This window comes from Temnothorax americanus, unplaced genomic scaffold (genome assembly GCF_048541705.1).
Source record: "Temnothorax americanus isolate GAGA-0224 unplaced genomic scaffold, ASM4854170v1 Scaffold48, whole genome shotgun sequence".
NCBI lineage: Eukaryota > Metazoa > Arthropoda > Insecta > Hymenoptera > Formicidae > Temnothorax > Temnothorax americanus.
Window position 1 is genome coordinate 695,638 of NW_027509635.1, and position 21,573 is coordinate 717,210.

The 21,573-nt window shown below is 35.5% G+C and overlaps 1 protein-coding gene across 3 annotated transcripts in view; it reads left to right on the top strand.

Annotated features, from left to right (window-relative positions):
• Nucleotides 1-21,573, top strand: part of Mmp2 (Matrix metalloproteinase 2) — a 234,661-nt gene that overhangs the window by 21,583 nt on the left and 191,505 nt on the right. Inside the window, exon 1 of one of the 3 annotated variants that reach the window (XM_077417230.1) lies at nt 300-318. The exons of the other annotated variants lie outside the window; for them this stretch is intronic. The gene's annotated coding sequence lies outside the window, so the exon portion shown is untranslated. Of the gene's footprint in view, nt 1-299; nt 319-21,573 lie in introns of those variants that run through there. 3 annotated transcript variants of the gene reach the window in all.

Here is a 21,573-nt window from a genome sequence, read left to right on the forward strand (position 1 = left end):
TTTTATCATAACGAAACTCGCAGAACTGAGTCATCGTTATATACATTAGACTAATGAGCACGATAATTATCTTACCTCGTATTTCAATAATTATCAACCGCGTAAACTCGTCGTGGCTTGGTATACGATCGTACTTCTTTCACGTTATCTTTTCATCACGAAGTAGTAAAGCGAGGATCGCGTGCAATTATATTGCGATCTGCCATTTAAAATGCCGCGCGATCGTATTCTCGTGTGTATGTGATTATAATTTTTGTAGGTGACAAAAAGCGTCGAAGGAACAATAGAGAACGAAGAGGCATCTGACAACGTATCGAGGTATCGTTGAAATATTTGTTAGTTTATTTATTATTTGCAAGATTATTTCGGGATTTAGATCGTATTACCGATATGCGTGTGGGATTGTACAATGCGTGCTCTACACACGCGATATCATCGGCCAAACTTAATTGCTTACAATTTAAAAACCGTTGTGACATTTTCGTATCAGAATTTTTATTAATCTCCAGGATGCAGTATTAAAATATTGCATAGTGATTGTGAGATACAAAAGTTATACATGTATATTTTTTAATCTCTCTTTATACAAAAACCTTATTCAAAACTCTATACAAAATCTACGTAATAATAGTAGGTACATAATACATACGCGTTTACATTTTTAAATCTGAAGAAGCATATATTTATCTTGGGTCAAAATTGTAATTTGTGAGATTTAATTAACTTACATTTATATTAAACCCAGATTGTTTATTAAATCACCATATTTAGACTCTATGGCGGAGAGTAATGAAAAACGAAACTCTTATAGATTCAGATATATCTAATTTAGTTAATTTATATCTTACATAAACGTGTGTTATGATATTAATGCCATTAATAAAAAATAAGATTTCTTGTCGAAGAATAGATGTAAAGAAACGCGACATTTACGTAAAATGCTTTATGTGCGCTCTAATATAATGTGTTTCCCATAAAAGTTTCGAAACGCGTCTCTTCCGAGAAAGTTAGCGAGAAAATGCATTCTCCCCGTAGGACACGGCGTATCCATTCGGTTTATTTCCGGCGAATATACAGCATATGACACACGTTATATCTTCGATTCTTTTTATAGTTTCTATATAACTCGTCAGGAGTTCCATATATCTCGCGCGGGATATTCTGCATAGTTGCTGCCGCGCACATTGCAGTTTTTGATTTTTCTCCGTCTCTTTCTCTTACACTTGCTACAATACGTTAGCATAGCATTTACATACATTTTAATAATATACTTACAACGATGTCTCATTAATCCAAATGGATGAATCGAATGAACAAAACGGACGTGAGCGTAAAATTGCATCCGTAATCTCGCTTCGGTAAACTATGTATAGATAATATGTACTTCGATGTATTTTATTTATGTAGTTGCCGAATTGCGGCCCCCGATTGCGGGACGCACTAGTTTGTCTCGAATATAAAAATCACTGAATAAAGTCAAAGCGAAAAAGTTTAGAATGCTCTGAAAAAAAAGCTAACAGAAAAGTTTATCTCTCGATCAAATTTTCATTGAATAAATTTAAATTTTATAAATCAAAGTTGGAACAAGTAATAAGTATAGGTATTAATCTTTTAAATTAATTTCCAATAGATTGCGTGTCGTCCATAAATCTCCAAGTATAATATTCTTTTATGCGATTTAATATTGTAATATTATTTAAGATGATTTGCCAGATCTCGGAATATATTGCGTCTGATTCACATTTGCTAAGTGCGCCAATAATTCTGGAATATCCTGGAAAATCTCAGCGTCCCCGTGTAGCTTATATTATACCATAGCGAAACGAATTTTGCAACAGCGCGCCTCGTCATCGATCGGCAATCGCGAATCTAATTTTTTTGAAAGCTTGTTTGTGTCGGTCTCCGCAACTCTTGGCGCAATCACGGACTCGCATGTAATTTCACGTCAGAAAGGAAGAGACGGGGCCGTATCGAGAGCACTATCGCGTAATTCCGACCGTCCGACCGATCGGGGGAAACAGGGTGTATCTCTTGCCGCTAGAGATGTAGGCTCGGGGATGTAGGGAAGGGCAATAAAAAGGAAGGAAAAGGAGCGCATTTCCATTCGGCCGATTCGCTCGACAGATCGTGTTGCTTTTGCATTCACTTACCGGATTCGTTTGCATTCTCCGACGGGGCGGTAGGATGAAATGCATTTCTGCCAACGGTGCGCGCCGCAAATTCTTTTTCCTTCTCGTCGTGTTTTCATCTCATGAGTCGATACTATCGAAATGACGGAACGAGCCTTGTCCTTTCCGATTACCGTGAAATTTTCACGGCGGAATTTTCGCGATTTGCGTTTCGCAGTAAATCGCTTCGGGAAGAGGAGCAGCTTATATTATAGAGATTTTCTTTGTTCTTTGAACGATTGAGCGTTTTATTACGATAGTGGCTTAAATCAAGTTTGAAATTCTTGTCGAATATTTGAATCTATTGTGTAGGTACCTCCTCAGTTTATATGTTGTTATTACGTTGCTATTATTATTACATCTTTTTTACTAAAACATATAATATGTATATATAGGTATTTAATTTGCCGGTATTACGTACTTAAGTAATTTACATATTAATTTTTAATTTTTGTAACATTTACTGATTTTTCTTTTATTTTTATTACCTTTTTCTAGGCGATTTCCTTTATTTATAATTACTTTTTATGTCTGTACCTTAGAGATAAAAGATATCGTATGTCTATTTTTGAACATTTCAAGAAAACAAGGTTTAAAGTTTTAAATAAGGAAATGATATATTTTGCAGATATAAAATAAAAGTAGCAACTTTATTTATTAAATTTTTAATAAAGTATCTTAACTAACATGTTTAATAGTGCAATTGCCAGAAACACGTTGTACCTTGGTTTAAAAATTAGGCACTATAAAAATTTTTAATACGTCTTTTTTTAAACATTGTATCTTAGGAACTAGTAATAATAGATATATGAGACGCTTTATCATTATACAATTTAAGCTCCTATTATATTAAAAAAAATGTATTGACTCCATATTTTGACAAAAAACTGGAGATCCTTCACCACTAAGGTACAGCTATATATTTCTGAGTAATGATTATACGATATTTAAACTTCGAATATTTAATTTTAAAATTGAAATACCATTGCTCTTTGTAATTTCTTGATACACGGTTAATATGTCGTTAGTATGTGTGTCGTAGTTTTGAATTACGGCTGTATGAATTATGGCCTCCGTTTGTCCGCACCTTATTAAGTGCACAGCGCTCGTCGCTGTTTGGATGCATGCGGCGTTTTATTTTCCGTTGCGTTTTCACGTCCGGCGGCGCGCATTATTAACTTTTCTATTATCCTTAGAATTTCTGCACACTTTTGGCCGTATGCACATATTAATTTCCACTGTCGCCCGTTTATTACGCGTTTTGTGTTGATTTGCTTTTTCGTTTGGCCCTCTCTTTTGCGCGCGCTGCAGTTAGGATATACCGACCGCAACTATAGCTATTATATTTTGTTTTTGCGGCGGTTCTGCCACGACGAGATCCGTTCAACAAAAGCTAAGTAGCGGGATTCTGTCGACTTAACGACAGTTATTTCAGTATCGTGTTGCGCAGCTTTTTTACCTATATATATATATATATATATATATATATATATATATAGGGTGTACCATAAAGACCGGATCAACTCTTAAGGGTAGATTCCTGAGACCATTTGGAGACAAAAATCTTAATGCCAAAATGTCAGTATGTATATATATATATATATATATATATATATATATATATATATACAGAGTTACAGAATCCCGCTATAGTTGTGAGATTATTCGATAGTCGAGGTTATACGTTTAACCCTTGACTTTAAATCGCGATACGTTACATCGTTAATTATCAGCATGTTATGTAATTAAGCAACATTTTTACTGTATAACTATATTGCTTCTTTTAGACGAAAAAAAAATTAAGGCGTTTAATCATCACTACAAAATTTCAATGAATATAAGACGGAATTTTACTTATTTTTCTCAAGTTTAACTTAACTTTTTAAAAGAGTCCTTTTATTTTTTTCGCGGCGCATATCATTTCGACATCACGAAAATGTACACAAGCGAAGAGAGGAATATTTCGCTTTTGACAGTAAACGAAGCTTCCCGAGCGTTTCTCTGCTCGTTCGCGATGCAGTTCCGCTCACGAGCGTCTGCGACGTTCATGAGGCGCATTCACATCCGTCAGTTAGTTCCTTCTCGGATGCTTCTGCGGAAACTTCTTCGGACTGTGGATGAACGTAAATGGAAGTCGGGATTAACCGTCGGGGCATAACTCGCGCGTGAATAATTATGGAAAGTTTGCGGTGGGGGGGAGGGGGAATTGCACGCGATTTGTAGATTTACTTTAGGCAAACACCATGATCGCGCGCGTACCTTATTCGCCGACGATCAGCAAACATAAATATGCAAATGAGCGAATGATGAGCAAATTCTGCGTTGAGATTGCAGAGAATCTCTCGATATGCATCGAGCTATATGCAGAGCTGAGCTTAACGGCGGCGTAATATATAAGTTTCGCTCCGCTCCGCGAAATTAAGAACTAAAATGTGATCTCTTTATCCGTATATGAATAATCGTAATGTCTTAAGAATATTATAGTAAAAAGTACTTGTAATATATATATATATATATATATATATATATATATATATACAAGTAATGTATAATTATAATGAAATTATGATTCCAATCTGGAATAAATGTCCAAACCGACATTAAATTTGTTCTTACACAGGAAAAAAGAAGTACCAAGCTTATATATATTCAGATAACAATATATAATCTTGAAACGAGATTATATTGCGTTAAACGGAGAAAACTTACTTGTGAATGAAGTTATTTATATACAGTTAAACGAAGTTTTATATACTTCAACCAAGAAGAAGAGGTTAAAATAAAAAGTTGAGATTCTTATATAAGTTCTGATTTGACACTTCTTTTTTTTGCGTATAATCTAAATAATACAAACGTGTTTCGGTATAAAGATTATAGTTAGTTTTTTCAATTGACATTTTGCCGTTATTATTTCTTTCTGCATTTTGTGTTTTTAAAATCTTAGCGAATGTAACTTTCATCGGAATAAAACACGTACATTTATTTGACGTAAAATCGATAACATCAGTAAGAAGCCAGAAAAAAATTTAGATTTTTTCCAATATCTAAGTGGTAAAGATTTCAATGTATGGTTTCGCACATCATACGGTTTGCGCTTCACAAAGACGTGCCTGGAATTAGCAAACGACTCCCGTACCGACCGCCTCGTTATTGTACACTCCGTGCGTGCGTACGTGCGTCGTGGGTGACTATACCGCACGGTCGATCCCGAAAGTCGCTTTAGCTTATCGACTATAACACGCGCGCGTTGCTGCACGCGTATATACTTGGAGCGTCGCGGCGCCTGCGCCCCCATATCTTCCTCCCCTGCGGACGAACACGAAAACCATTTTCTGTCCGCTTGTGTTCGTGTGTCTGCCGCCGCGAGAATCCACCCTCGTTTCCAAGGGATGTTTCGAGGGCGATGCAGAACATCGATAATGCCGCATGAAAACGTAACGTCTGCCTGCCCGACTGTTTTGTACAAAACTTCACTAACGTGTCTCGATTCTTAAACAAAAGTGAGAAAAGACCATGCATATATTTATAGTTTGGCTGTATAGGCATACTTTATGAAAAGATTGTGATAAAAATACGAAATTAAGTAAAATTTATATAGCGATAGATTTCAAACGTCACAATCTCAAACAGCACTATATCCAAAATCGGGACATAAGACGTCTTTTAGCCATCATTTCGTAAAACGTATAAAAGATGTCTTTTAGACGTTTCACGTTCCGATTTTGGACATGCGTGCTATCTGGGATCTTCTATATAATTATATATCGTGCAAAAAAGATAAAGATATAAAATAATAACAATGCTTAAAGATGCTCACGAAAATATTTAAAGATTAGAGACAGTCTCATTCGAATTAGCCGAAAATTCCGACATTCTAATAACAATATCCCGGCAAATATTGTTCGCGATGTTTAACGGTGAGAAAGGGATCCTAGGAATAGATCGAAATGGAACATCTCGAGGGAAACATTTCGGACGTCTCGCAGCCGTATATACGAATTCGTCTTTTGCGAGACGTGATGCATGTGATTCCAATTGAAATCGTTAAGTCCGGAGGGATTGAAAGCACTTAGGTCGGATCACGGGAGAAAGCTTCCCCAACTCGGCCACAACTCGTCTTTCGAAGATCTGACCGACAGGCGGACGCGACCGCAGCAAGATGCTGTATTCTCCGGATACTTCGAGTATGTATTGCAACACGACCTTGGCATTTTCATCGAACATTTCATCCCGAATGCGGCTATATAACGTTACATTGCAACCGCATATCATGCACAGCGATATAAACGATTATATCGTTTGCCGGTCAAAAGAGTTGGACCATTTTGCATTTAACGTTGAACTATGTACAGCGAGAATGCTCCTCGAGCTTACGTACCACATTTGTACTATTCATTTAGCGCTAAATACGCTTATTCCCGACTCTTGACTCACATTTGCTCGCATAACGCGGCCTTCGTGTTATGGATAACTGAGTTTCCGGCACAATGGTCATTTGTAAACGCGCGGTATATATGCAAACTCATCTCTTTCTGCAAATGACATAATTATATATATAACTGCACGAGGTTCGCTATGCTATAATTAATTATACACCAACCATACGTGTGATTAAGTCTTATCTTGATTAACATTAATCGCTGTAAGGAGATAGCTATATTCTTTTTTGTGCATAAGCAATTTGTTTTTCATGTCTTTTAGCTTTCATTTCCATTTTTTAATACTTTTCTCGAATACGCTTTAACAAGTAATGTAAGTCTTTTTCTCCCAAAAAACTAGAACACGCTATACTGGTTTTTAATTATTCTATAGATAGACTATATTTATCATTGTTTTAATATTTTAAGATTAACGAGGGATATTGATGAGATTGGGTTAAGGCCATGATTAAATATACACAAGTGATTTTTGAGGCGCGATATCGAGGAGTTAATCGATGATTTTGCCGCCATTAATCACGTTAAAATCGTCCTCGTGGCGTGGCAGAGGATGACACCTCTTACCCTAGCTTTCAAATTATTGAAGACCGGACCCTTCATCATAGCATCGTATGATTAACGGGTAGGGCTTACGGTTTCTCGGATATTGTCAGAAAAATATCACATTTCGCGCAATTATCGAACTTGCAATTTAACACAATTTAGATATTAATAATAAATTTCTCGAATAAAATCGAAGTATAACACATTTAGAGCTTCGCTTGCTTAAGAAAGTTTAAATGCAATTCGTGAATTGGAAGTTTTAACTATAAAAAGTTAGAGCTTTTTTGAAATGCATTTTACACTGATTGGAGAATTAAAACTTCGTATATGAAGTTAAATGAAATTGTGAATTTACATATTTATGGCACATATACTTTATTACTATAATAATATGGCATAAATTTATGTTACGATAAGTTTGTGACGTCAAGTAGTTGCACGCAGAAATTCTTAAGTAACTGAAGTAACTTTAATAATGCATATATTGCTTTTTTAATACCAGCATTATATTTGAATGAATACTATATATTGATCGTATGGATCTTGTAATGGTTATATGTATCCCATACGTTTATTTATATACTAGACACCACACAGACGCGTGCTTCGCGCGCGCTATTTAGCTTTAACATTATGCTATTACTATTACACTATTAACTCCTTGATACACACAACTGTCAAAATATACGATGACAGCTGCAAATAAAGTAAGCGCAGCGAGAGAACCAATCGGGATCGCGGAAAAGCGACAACGATTAAACTTCGATAGATTCGAGTATCGACTTTACATCTCTTTGTTAGATATGGATTCTTCAGAGAGAATATTAAATCGATACTGTTGTACCGGAATAATTAAGTGCTTGAGAAATTGAAGGAAAGTTATTAAAATATTTGTCTTTTTATTTTCGAGCACGGTAATGTAAAGTTAAAGCACGTTGCTTTAAAGCATGATAATACAGCAATACATATATATATAAATTATACAAATATTTTTTCAAATATTTGACTTTAATTAATAGTTTGACACACGTTGCAATTATAGTATATATATACCGAGATATATACTAATAATATATAATATCCGTATCTTATACAACAATGTTTAGTTAACGATACATTGACATATCGTTGATGTAATATATTATATTATATACCACTAATCTATTAATATATTACTATTCTGAAACACATACTTGTTGGATCTCACCTACGTCGGTGCATGTTTGCCATCTGTCAGCGTCACTGGAAGCAAAAATATATATTCACAATGATATATGACATTTCTACTTCCAAGATACCGAGTGCTCCAATTCCACGATATTGACATATTGCTACTCCGAAGCGAATCTTTTTTTTTTTTTTCAGGTTCTGAACCACACGCCGGTCTCGTCGCTCGAGAGCGTGTACTTTATCAAACGCTCGGGGCCTTCGGTCTTATACTTCGAAACCATTAAGCCGGGCATTTATATGCGATCGAGGTCGTTAACTGCAGGAAGCGCCAGCCAGCACGCGTACACGCAGAACTCTTGAAAGTGTGCGTCGTAACGTGCGTGCATGCGTGCGTGAGTGCGTGCGTGCGTGCGTGAGTGCGTGCGGCGTATATCGTCATGTCTCGCGTACTCGCTCGTCGATGATATTCAATCATAATCGCTCGTCGAAAAACGGGGCTCGGGGCTCAACTCTGGCTTCGCGGAAAAAAGGGAAAAAGTTAGCGCCATTACGCCCACGCGTATTGCGCTCACGCACGTCTAGACGCCAATCGAGATACATGCGTGTGCACGCGTGTGACGTGCTCGTCCACTCGCTCGATTCTCAAGCGGAGAAAAAAGTGCCACGGTTGTGACACACGCGCGGTTGCGAACGATTCGACGTATGTACATACGACGACGGCGCCGACTGTCGTGTTCATTTAATTGCCGCGGTATTCAATTAACTTACCGTGTGGATTTATGCTTCGAATATCATCCCTGTCATCCTCTCATGACCCCTTTTTTTTTAGAGCTGTTCCAGGGTTGACCGTGATTTATTTTATTATTTTTCCGACTAAGAAGAAAATTTTTCGGGACATTCACTGATAAATAAATGGACAAAGGAACATAATAAAATTTTTTGGTAAACGCGAAATTATTTATTCCTATTATTCTTTTTAACTTTTTCGATGGAAATCTAACCTTTGAACCAAAATATAAAAATTTTCAATTAAAAATATATGGTATGTGATTTTTAATGCATAAATAAATAAATTAATATCTTACAAAGCTAAGTAAACATATTTATTCTAATTTTTTGATCGTGCAATGTAGGTTACAGTTAAAACTATTATAGTTTTAATTTAAAGATTAACTTTATACTGTGCTGTTAATTTTTGCAAAATGTGTCAGTTGAAATGCATAATGAAAGAAAATAAGTGTTAAACGACGCTCTTGTAATTACCAGCGCTCGACCCTAATGCCGGGATTACGATGAATTTAACGTAACGGGACGCGACGAGACGTGACGGGACGCGAAGTAACGTAAAACCTAAACACATTGTTTTTATATGCGTTACGTAAAGTCGATCGTAATTAGCCGTATATAAAAACAATGTGTTTATAGGTTTTACGTTACTTCGCGTCTCGTTACGTTAAGTTCATCGTAATTCCGGCATAACCGGTTGATACAATTTTTTGTCGTGGTCGCAATATGTATTCGCATGCGAGAGAGTACCTACACGTCGGCGTCGTGCAATGCAATTACGAAAATATGGCCATGTCCCTCGTTATTCGTTAATATTCGACATTGATCTTTAGAATATTGAGAATATATCCTTGGAACTGAAGATTTTCAGGATTCCATGAGTGGAATGATTTTCCGTGCGCATTTCTGATATTATTTCTTCGCGATCTTTCGAGTCGTTAGAACCTAGGATCTTCCTGGGATCCAGACGAACAATTTTTCTTTCGCGTGACGTCTTTTCCGATGGCATTTTCTGTGCCGTTTCGCATAGGATTCTCGCAGGATTCTCGCCGCGTTTCTCTCCGCGCTCCTTCTTTCCCTCGATCGCGAGCCGATCGTGCGTAAGATCGCCGCGGTGCGTGCACAGGCGTGACTCGCATCGCTCACGAAGCCGCCGCCGTCGATTTCTCGCGACGAGACCGGCACGCCGTAATTAGCAACACATGTGGCGAACGTCGCCGGCAACTAGCAACCCCACCCACCGATAGATCGTGCCAACGTTCTCCTCGATCGTGACGTGCCCTCATACGGTATTGCGCTACCGAGTCAAAGACTGCACACAATCGGGTTATTGCTCTGTGGGACCAATAACAATTTCGCAATTTCTGACTTGGAAGTGCTAGAGTAAAAGATATTGCATTAGCGTAGTAGCAGAAGCTAAATTCATGGAAAATATGCGAAAATGCCTGAAAAATACATCTTTTGCATTATGTTTTAATAATAATATTTAATCAATTTAAACCAACATTGAGAAGCGATATCTTTGTTTTATTCACATTTATTTGTGTTCTTTCGCATTTCTACCAAGTTTGGGTATCGTGATATCTTCGAAAAAAAAACGACTTTCCAATTAGACGGGCTAATTACCCGGAGCACGGTACATTACACCGAAACTCGAACAATTCTGGTGAAAGTCAAGTTGGCTCGAGTTCTTGAAAACCGGCGCGGCGTTTTAAGCGTTCCTGACAATTATCCTAGCGACCGTGGAGCCAATCCGTAAAAAACAACCGGCTCCTCCCGATCGCGCAGCTGTTCTCGTCGTCGTGTATCTCAATTAACGATGAGTCCCCATTAGTCATTCTCGGCTAGGTAGGCAGAGGCCGCAGAGGCGGGCAGACGGTTAGGAGGAACCTCATCTGGGCCGTGATGGAAACTGACTTCGATGATAGTCATTGTGAAAAATATTGTGACTCATTTAATCATGCTTTTCGTGTCGTACGTGACATTTTTCCGACCTCGGAATCGCGCGTTCGTGCTTTTCTTTCACCACACTCCTTTTGGAGAGTTTATTATCGGTAAACGAGATCAGTTCGTTTAGCTCTATTTACGTCTGTCAAGTTATCTAATGATAACTTGATCACCGACGAGCTGATTCTCGCCATGAATCATTCCTGGGTAGTTAAGATTTATTAGGATGAAATGGTATTGTTTTAATGTGTAGGAACACGATATGGGGTATTGCGTGAAGTTCAAAAAGTTAAGATGGTCAAGTTTAATGCGTATTTATTATGTATAGATTAGATATGCATATGTATATGTGTATTAATTTCTAGTATAAATTATAATAAAATATTACCACACTAAGAAATGAAATTATTGATAAGAATATAGATTTGGGATCTTATCACGAAAAAAAGGATTCATTGCAACAGCAAATCTGTTGTTAAATATGGAATAACTAAAATGTTTTGCTGCGAGAGCTAATTAATTTTGCCATAATAGTAAAATCTTTTGTTGCAATAGCAAAAAGTTTTGCTGAACTTTGCTATTGTAACAAAATTAAGCTATTATTGCAAAATTAATTAGATCTTGCAGCAAAAAATGTTAGTTGTCTCTATAGTAGCAAATCTTTTTTATCGCGATATTTATTACGTTAAAAAGTTCTTAAAATTTGCTCACAAATCGATTTAATTAGAAAAAATATTAAGAAATTTGATAAATATTCTAATTATGAAAAAAAATATCAGATATTATTTAATAGGTACAATTAATAACGAAAGAATTGAAAGCAATTATATAATTATTACATTTATTATATTTAAAATAAAAGATATGTATTATAGAAATCAAGATGTTAGGTGGCACTAAAATAAATCTGTCAATCTTGTTACATTGAAAATTCAATCTTGTTAGATTGAAACATCAATCGATCGAGATGGAAGGTTCACGTAACCTCGGAGGGTATTAAGGAACTGACATTTTTGGCAAGATGACGTCATCTTGGCGACGACCTCCTTGGCGCCGTTGCACAGACGTGTAGGTAGGTATGCATTCACACGTGTTTGCACGCGTACATGTGTACGTGCGGCGCATGTGGGGCAAACAAAACGCTCCAAGGGAAGCGCGCTGACGCCATCAATTTCAGTCGAGCAATTGAGGGTGTAGCGGTGTAGCTATCCTCGCTTCTCCGTTACGCCCTACGTCCACGTTGTCGTCTCTCCATCGCGTTTCCGGCAAACAAATATTTACAAACACCGAAACGAGCTGCAATAAGCGCGTTCGATGCGCATCCGAATTGTCGAGCGTTCTACGGTTAGTTTCGATATAGAAATACAGAAATTGATTGGATCACATCGCTCAGGCATCCAACTTGGAATTTGACTTTATTCATTGCGCACCATATTGCTTCATTCTATATGCTTTTCAGAAACGATATTCCGCACACATTATTTCTCTCTCGCTATATATTTTTTATTTTAGTATAGGTGTATCATTTGATTATTTTTCTGTACCTGAAGTTATAGAGGAAAAGAGTTATTGAAAGTAACGTTATGATAAATTCATTAATGTTTGCAGCGTGTGTTTCACAGCGGGACGCGATCTTACAAACCGCGCTCTTCCGCGAATTGCACTCGCGTCATTGTTTGTTAGAGCTATAGAGGCGTATTTGTTGAAAATAGTTCCTAGTTATGGCAAGCACTGAAATTGCGCCTTTGTCTAAACATCTAACACTTATCTTTTAATATAACTTTATCATAATATCAGCTCAAAAATACGTCAAGTTTGTTAATCTTTTATTTACACGAAAAAAAAAGATTAGCTACTATATATAGCTAAAATAGTCATAATATGGATAACTAACATTTCTTGCAACGAGAGTAACATTTTTTGCAACGAGAACAAAAGGTTTTGTTACTATTGCTAAACTATAGCTTTCGCTGCAAAAAATATAGCTCTTGCTGCAAAAAATATTGGTTATCCATATTTTACGACTAAATTTACGGCTAAATTTTTTTCCGTGTAACATACATAAAAATTATAACTGCATTTTCCTTACTTTTAACGACGAAAATTGGTGCTATGATGTTCTCAAAATCAGTTTTTACAGTTTCTTTTTTTTCTACACTCAGTAGAGCAAGATCACACAGTGTGCTTTGATCCATAGATTCGAGGCTGTCAAATATGAAAGTATTCGTTTATATTTGCTGAATGACCTCTCAATTATCTGTGTTAATGTACGTCTAAATATTTTTTTTGTCATTCACAAACCCTGCATCTTTAGTTAAACTCTGTTTAATCATTTAATCTCGACAGATATCTTATCATCCTTCCTGATGAAGAACAGCTGTCCGTAACTGTAAAAATTGTTATTTTCTAGCGTCCATATATAAAAAACAATGAGGATTTATATCAAAAATACACGAAAAAATAAAAAAAATGTATGAGCCATTATTTACATCAAATACATACAATATTTCTTATTATTTATATATTTTTTCAGGGGATAAATGTAAAAACAACAACTTATGGTCTTATTTGATTCAGTACGGTACCAGAACTTCAAGAGACTTTCTCTTTTTATTTGAGTTTTGTAAATGTTTCTCTCGAATATATAGATACACACACGAGACTGTCGTATATGCATATGAATGAAATATTTGGTAATTTACTGGTTTAATGAAGGAAATGAAACCTCTCACAAAAATTTAGGTACTAAATTCGGTTGTCAGACTGTTTTGTCTTTTATATGTATTAATATATCTAACCGCGCTTGAGAACGTTAGGCCTTACTGTTATAATTGCGCCCTCCTTCTCAAGTAGCGCCTAGGGCACGTGCCATATCCATCTTAGATACGCTTCTGTGGGGCTATGCATATATGACATTGACGTCAAGGCATGCATCGTTCCGTTTGCGGGATATATGCCGGGATTTTTTACGATAAACTTAACGTAACGGGACGCAACGAAACGCGAAGTAACGTAAAACCTAAACACATTGTTTTTATATATACGTCTGATTACGATCAATTTTACGTAACGTGACGTGAAGTATTAGAACTTTAACACGACGATACGTCGAACGATCTCGGTTTAGGATTTTCCTTCCTCTTTTCTCGGGAAAACCGCGCCTGTAGGAAAACGAGATAATGATATACGTCGAAAAGGGATTAAACGTCACGTTAAAACTCCTGTATTCTGTTCGGATAATACTATCTTATCTTTATAGCTTTTATCTACCTCAGGGTCGTCTCTCTTAACGCATGCACTATTAACTACGAAGATCGGCACGAAAGTAATGCCTCCTATTTTTTTTCTTTCAAATTTGACGCCATAGAAAATTTTGCGTTTTTGAGTTGTTACTGCACGGAAAAAAAAGATGTATCAACAGCATCAGTGTAAGTTGAGATAAAATTTATTGATCTAACACATCAATATCAATGAATAAAAGACATTAGATAATTGTTTTAATAATTTAAATATTTGGTTCAATAATATCCAATTAAATTAACTATTTATGTTTGTGGCAGCCCGTGACGTCGACGTTTAATTGAAGCAACTTTATTTTTTTCCCGTGTATATGAAATCTCAAGTTGCACTATGTTGAGTAGCGTTGTAATCAGTTATACGTGAGTTTGTCACACGACAACGCAGTTCAAACTGGTGTGTGTTTCAGATATGCGTATATAACAGACAAGAGCGGTGATTGAATTTTTTGCCATGGAAGAAATGAGTCCTATTGAAATCCATTCGCATTTCAGAAATGGTTTTATCATAAACATTTCTGAGACGCGAACGGATTTCAATGGCTGCGTTCAACAGAAAAAACAACTCAGCGAGCAAGTGATTTTTTTAAATGACTGGTTCTTGGCTTTAGTTCTTCCCTGGATCCAAGTGTAGCAACCAATCGTAATAAAGAATCATTTCGCGCTCAGTGAGCTGTTTTCTCCGCTGAACACAGCTATTGGAATTCATTTCTTTCACGGTAAGAAATTCAATCGCTGCTCTTGTTTGGCACGGATATCTGAAACACACACCAGTTTGAACTGCTCGTGTGACACAGTCACGTAACTGATCACAACGTCACTCAACATAATGTAACTAGAGAGACTTCAAGTAACAACTCAGTGAAACGCAAAATTTTTTATGGCGCCAGATTCAAAAGAAAAAAATTAGAAGACATTTACTTTCGTACCGACCTTCGTAGATGAAGATAACCTTTTAAAAGATGCACGAGGATCTTTTTGGATTTAGATGTAATAAGTCGATAAATAAATTTATTTTACAACACAGATTCGTAAAACGGAAGGACTAAATAACATCAGGCAATACTAGATTGTGGATGTATATAGTAAGATATTTAAAAGTATAGCTATATGACGTATTTGAATAATTTTTATGGGCATAAAAAGTAAGATGTAAATAAAATAAAAAATTTTCTTATGCCTATTACAATTAATATATATTTTTTAAATTATGACTATGCACAATTATCGAGAATTAGACAATTTGAATAAATCAAGAAGTTATCGTGTAGGTAATTAGTTCTTTCATTTTTACTAGTGCTTTTGTTACTGAAACCAAACTGCAATCTATTCTCTTTCTTCTTTTCACTTTTATCATATTGACGTCTTTTTCCATCTCCTGTTATAGATATAGATATAGATTAACCCTCTGCACAAGGTGTTTAAAAATTTATTTCTAATTCATTAAATAATTCCGTGTTCAAATACTTTTATTTTGACGAAAATATATTTTAATCATTAATATTCATATATATGATATTAATATAAATATATTACTATGAAATATATAAATAAAGATATGCACTAATTAAATACATAATATATATATATATAATACGATATCTTATTTGTACTGATGCGGAACACCCTATAGGGTAAACTCGTGTAAGATGGCCATACAGGAAAGATGGCCAACCCATTCGATGTTTCATGGCGAGCTAGATTGAAAAAACATAGGTTGGCCATCTTTTCTGTATGGCCATCTCACCCGAGTTTACCCTACATTTTGTGTCGAATGAGTTTCCCAAAAGAAAATCGAGTAACAGCAGCCAGAGAGGCCAAAGTTCGGCCGTAGTATCGGCCGTGTTCAATCAGTGAGTTCGCCGGGATCTCATCGTCATCTCGTTTCTCCGGCGCGGATCGATCCGAAGTGTGTTGCGACGAGAAATGCTTCTCGCCCGCCAGATTCTCGCGCAAACTTTCCATTCGCTCCTCTCCCGTTCGATAATCTGTGACAGGACGCCAGCTCGCCTCCGGGTCTCTTTGATTATCCGAGATTAGACTTACATAGCGACTTCGGTGGTGCGATAGTCGGTAACATTATATGATGTAACGAGGAAAGTTTAGATCTCGGGTGTCTGAAGAACGAGGGATCATACGGTATGTATATGAGATTTACATATGGTAATAATAATTCGTTTTTCAATGAATTTGGAATCGCGAATTTTTAAATAACTTTCGTCCTTTCTCGCAACTCTTTGCTTCTTTAATTTAAATCGATTTTTGATCGTCCCTAGTATTTAAGTTTTTGTGAAATAAAATTTTATATAAATGAGGAATTTTAATAATGTGAAATAATAAATACACAAATTATTTTAAAATATTAAAGGCATTACACAAAATGCAGAATACTGAAAACACATTATAAATATTTTAATATTCTACTTATAGAAGATGTTTTAAAACAATATTAAGTTACAAAAAAAAAGAAAATCTTTTATTTGCTTTAGTCATTTGCTTTTATTTGATCTTGATATTTAACATTATTCTACAAATTGTTTTTTTCGCTTTTTAATCTCGTCTTTCTTTCTAGAATCTTCTGATAAATTCCACAAGAATTTGTTACTTCTCCGTGACAGCCTTGCAAGGACTCTCGATGTTGCCTTTCCCGCACACGTGATCTTTAATCACTGTGTAATTTCGCAACTTCAAGCGGAGGCGAGTGAAGGCGAGTCGATTCGATCGTTTCTCTGTCATTTCGCTGGCACAAAGCATGCCTCGTCCGTCTTCGACTTCCTCCGGTATTGCATTCTTCGTGGAATAATCTCGATTTAACCGTAAATCTGTCTCTATAGATACCTTATACGTTTAGTTCACCCGTATCTATAAATTTTGATTAAAAAAAAATTAACAAACTTAGTTCGCGTAGATGTTTAATAAATTTAAGTAATTTGTAAAATTCATTTTATATAGTTTTGTGATTCTGTTTTTGTAATTTTTTTAATGTATATAATTTTGAACAATTTGTAAATTATATATAAATATTTCTCTTTTTCTGTAAAAATGTTTGATAATTTACAGGCTTTTAAACTTATCTGCAAATGAATATACCTATATATTACGAATAAATAGCATTTCTTTCCTCTTTCTCTAACAGTTTTGAAATATCGGGAAATATCGCTCGCTTTGTTTCTTATATCTCATTTGTTATACTATTCTTTACGATTATGTTTCTTTTGCATCCAGCTCTGTTCCGTAACACAATAGAGGTGCAATTCTTTTCTCCTTTTTCTCTTTCTTTCTCGCATTCGGTCGCTGTTGTCGCAGCAGTTTTGCAGCGGATTCTTTCGAATATTTTCCAATAACTTGCTCTTTGTTATTGAGAAATTTTCTCGATGGATATTTTGGATCGCGTTATTCGTTGACTGCAAAACACCGCCAAGTTGTGACGGTTGTCCGGCAAAACTTTGTAATTTCCTAACAGAAAGAGTATATAGCTTGCTCCCCCCTTTCTTTTTTCATTCACGCTTTAGTTTGACCCCGGTCTTTTTCCAGCCATGCTCCAGCTGTATCAGTTAATTTTCAACGATAAATTGTACTGCAAAGTAATTGAATAAATTAAGTAGGTTTTTGTTATCACTTGTTTCAAAGTGTTTTACAAGTACTGATTTGTTCACCATTCTCTTAGAACTAAAACTACACAGTTATTTAAAATTTTTTTTTGAAATATTTTAACTGTTTTTTTTTTAACAAGATTTTACTTTCTAGACGATACGGAAGAATTTCTCTATAATTTAAGTAAAAATAATATTACGATTAATTTTTAAAAAAAAATAACGATTTTATTTAAAATAATACAAAAGTAATAAAGATTGAACCTGATGTAATTACACGAAAGTAAAATTAGAATTTTATCCTAGGATCTTATCTTAGAATTGCGCTCTTAATCGAGTTAAATAACGATAAAATTACAACGTGGTATATTTAATTCAAAAGGGAATGAAGTTACTCCCGGTTTATCGCGTTTATAATCAGATTCTATTCACAAACTTTCGCATTTCAAATTTGATTTCGCCGCATTGGAGAGAGAAACTTGTTTATAAGGGTAAATCTTCTAGAGCTCACATGCGAAAACTTGAAAGTAGTTTTATGCAGTCGCAGAGTGTAGTAGTTTTGCGCCAAATAATTCTGCCCTTTGCACGTGTATCCGCATATCCGAAAATGGGGCTCTCGCAAATTTCGATAACGAGGTTACGGGCAAAAGTTAGACATGCTTAAGTCCGAATTTTCTCACGGAAACTTTACGAACAACAATTTAGACGGCATAATTTGAAAGAAATGGAAATCGATTGGTTTAATTATCTCAAATTGTTTAATTACAGCACATATCTCTTCGAATTTTATATTATTTGTGTTCCATCCATTTTTGTGTGTACAATCCTTTTTTCAAAGATTAAAACGTCTCGCTTACGTTTTACATATTCCGCTGTAGTATTTTTCGCTTTGATTAGATGCGCATGCAATGACGATTTTGCAACATCGATGTCAATCTCGCTTTTTCTATCGATTATACAATCCCCATGACAGAGGCGCTCGACTATTCTATCCTCTTTTGTCTTCTTTTGCACCGAAGTTTTCTTCGTGACGACAATCTTTCGAGACGCATATAATCGTGCCTTAATGACACTCGAAGACACGAACACGTTTAAGGTATGCGGGTCAGCCGAACGAGCAATCTCGAAAAATACCTTCCAAACCTGTTCCTTTGTTGCGCGATTACTTTAATAGTCAGATTAACTTTTATTGAAGCATATAAATATGGAAATGTGGGAACTTTTTGAAGCTGCGGATGAAATTTATACCTGTACGTTTACTCTATTTTTTTTAAATAATTTTATAAATAATTATGTTCTCTGTATCACGTGAAATCATCATCAAATATCATTGATAAATATCATGTTTATTTACTGTGTTATATAAATTAAATGTTATAAATTAATTAGATGAATCGAAAACTAATAATGTTCGATTGCACTTTACATATCGTATATGCTGAAATTGATGAAATGCGTTTTTGCTGCAATGCGAAATTTTGTTGTTAATTCTATTCAGATAAAATCTGTTATAATTAATGTAATGAAATACATGTCAAATTTTCATTTTTTTAATTGTAATCTTATACACTCGAAAAGTTCTTTATATATATATATATTAAAGAAAAAGTTTCTAATAAATTAAAATTAAAATGATTAAAAACGGGTGTGATATAAATCTGCTCTTTTTGTGTCTCCATATAAGAATCGCGTTAAATTGCAGTAAGATGTGGTTACTCGGGTTACAATAATATCGCTTACGCAGGTAATTGGCAGGTAGTGCAGTCGCACGCAGTTGTTTACCACGTCTCTGATGTAAGACTTAATTTCCAAGGAACAGTTAACCATTCCATTTCCGGCCGTTATTGTTGCATAAACTTATTCTGCGTCTCGTTTTTCCTCCAGCCGTGGCGAAAAATAATTGGATTTATCCGCGCGCGCGCGAGTGCATTAACGAATAAAAACCTAGAAGCACCGATATCTCTCTCCTTCTTTTCTCTTATCGAAGTTCCCGTACCTCCATCATTCACATACGTTTTGTTGAGAATATTTTCATGGTACAAAGGGAAAAATGATCTTGTTACGTCTGCTTGCGATAACAGTAATATTTTTCCACTTTTTATCGCAATGGAAGTATAAAGGTAAGATTTTCGTGTACATACATATACATATATGTACAGATGCAAAATTCTCAGTATAAAAATAAAATTTGTGCCGGCATAAAAATAAAACTTCTGTCCGAGTACGGGGAGTAAAATGTTAATGTAGAAGATAAATACTTAACGCGCCGGTATATAAAAATGAAAATTCTGTGTGGACGAAATACTGCAAGAAGAACTCTGTTGCACAAGTGCGAAAGTAAAAATTGTGCATTAGCGTAATAATATAAATTTCACTCGGACATAAAAAAAAGAAGTATACCGTATACAAACGAAATATTTTCTTCCGCTATCCAGTATTCAATAATGTTATTTGATATTCCATATTTTCTCCCGAAATAATCGCGAAATGTTCATTTATCAGGCAGGTTTTAATTACATCCGTTTATCCGTTGGCGATATGTCGTTGCTCAATAATTTTACTGTTGAAATACATGCGCCGGGGGAGAGTAGATCCGCGCGAGTTAATCGGCTCGATGCCATGGCACGATATAATCGAAATAAAATCGTCGAGTTTTATCGTCATTCGTTTATTGAACGATAAATTAATGCACGCGCCACGCGATGCGTACGAGATAATTTTCGATAGCACGTGAAAAAAGCACGGCAGCGTGATCGATGGATCGCCTCGATCCATGAATTTATTTAATTGCCGCCACGGCAGCCGCGTAAATCTCGAGTTATCGAAAACGCATTAATATCTACGCACGGAAATAATAGGGCGCCGTTCGTGAAACGACAAAGAAAGATTCGCCTCCGCGAAGACCGGAAATTGTATTTCGGAACAGCCGATGTTTTCTTCGCCATCATCATTAAGCCGATAAAACGTTGCGCTCATTATCTTGCCTTGATGAACGTCTCTCGATTACGAGAAATGCCTTGAGGAAATAACGAGATTGAAAATACAGAAAGTAGAACGGAATAATTAATCGATTCCGACTTGTATGTAGCATATTATAACGTCTGTGTGAGAGGAAATAAGAACAAAGAAATCTGCGAAGTGGAAATTGAAAGGCCAGATACAACAGCAGTATCAGGTCCAATCCGCGAGGAGATAAATCTTAGAGTCGACAAAATTAAGTTTAGAAGATTTAAATTTTAGTTTAAAAAGACGCGCTTGGAAAATTAAATCTTTTCGAGTTTAAAAGGGAATGCTCCAACTTTTCTACAAACTGAAGAAAATGCATTCTAAAATTGTAAAAACAAAGTTCAAGAGATTTTAATTTAAATGTACAGTCTTGGCCAAAATTATTAGGTACTTTATTTGTAATACTGTACTGAATCTAATACTATAGCGTTTATACGTTTATTTTTTACTTTTTTTCAAAAATAAATGTTATTTTAAAAAAACTTCATTTTATAATATTAGGATACCTAATAATTTTGGCCAAAGGCTGTATATAAAGTTTATAGTCTCTTTAGACTATCGAACATCTTGATTGCGTCGCGTGCGAACTTGGAGAAATTCCTAACCGGTTTCACAGTCCACCGGA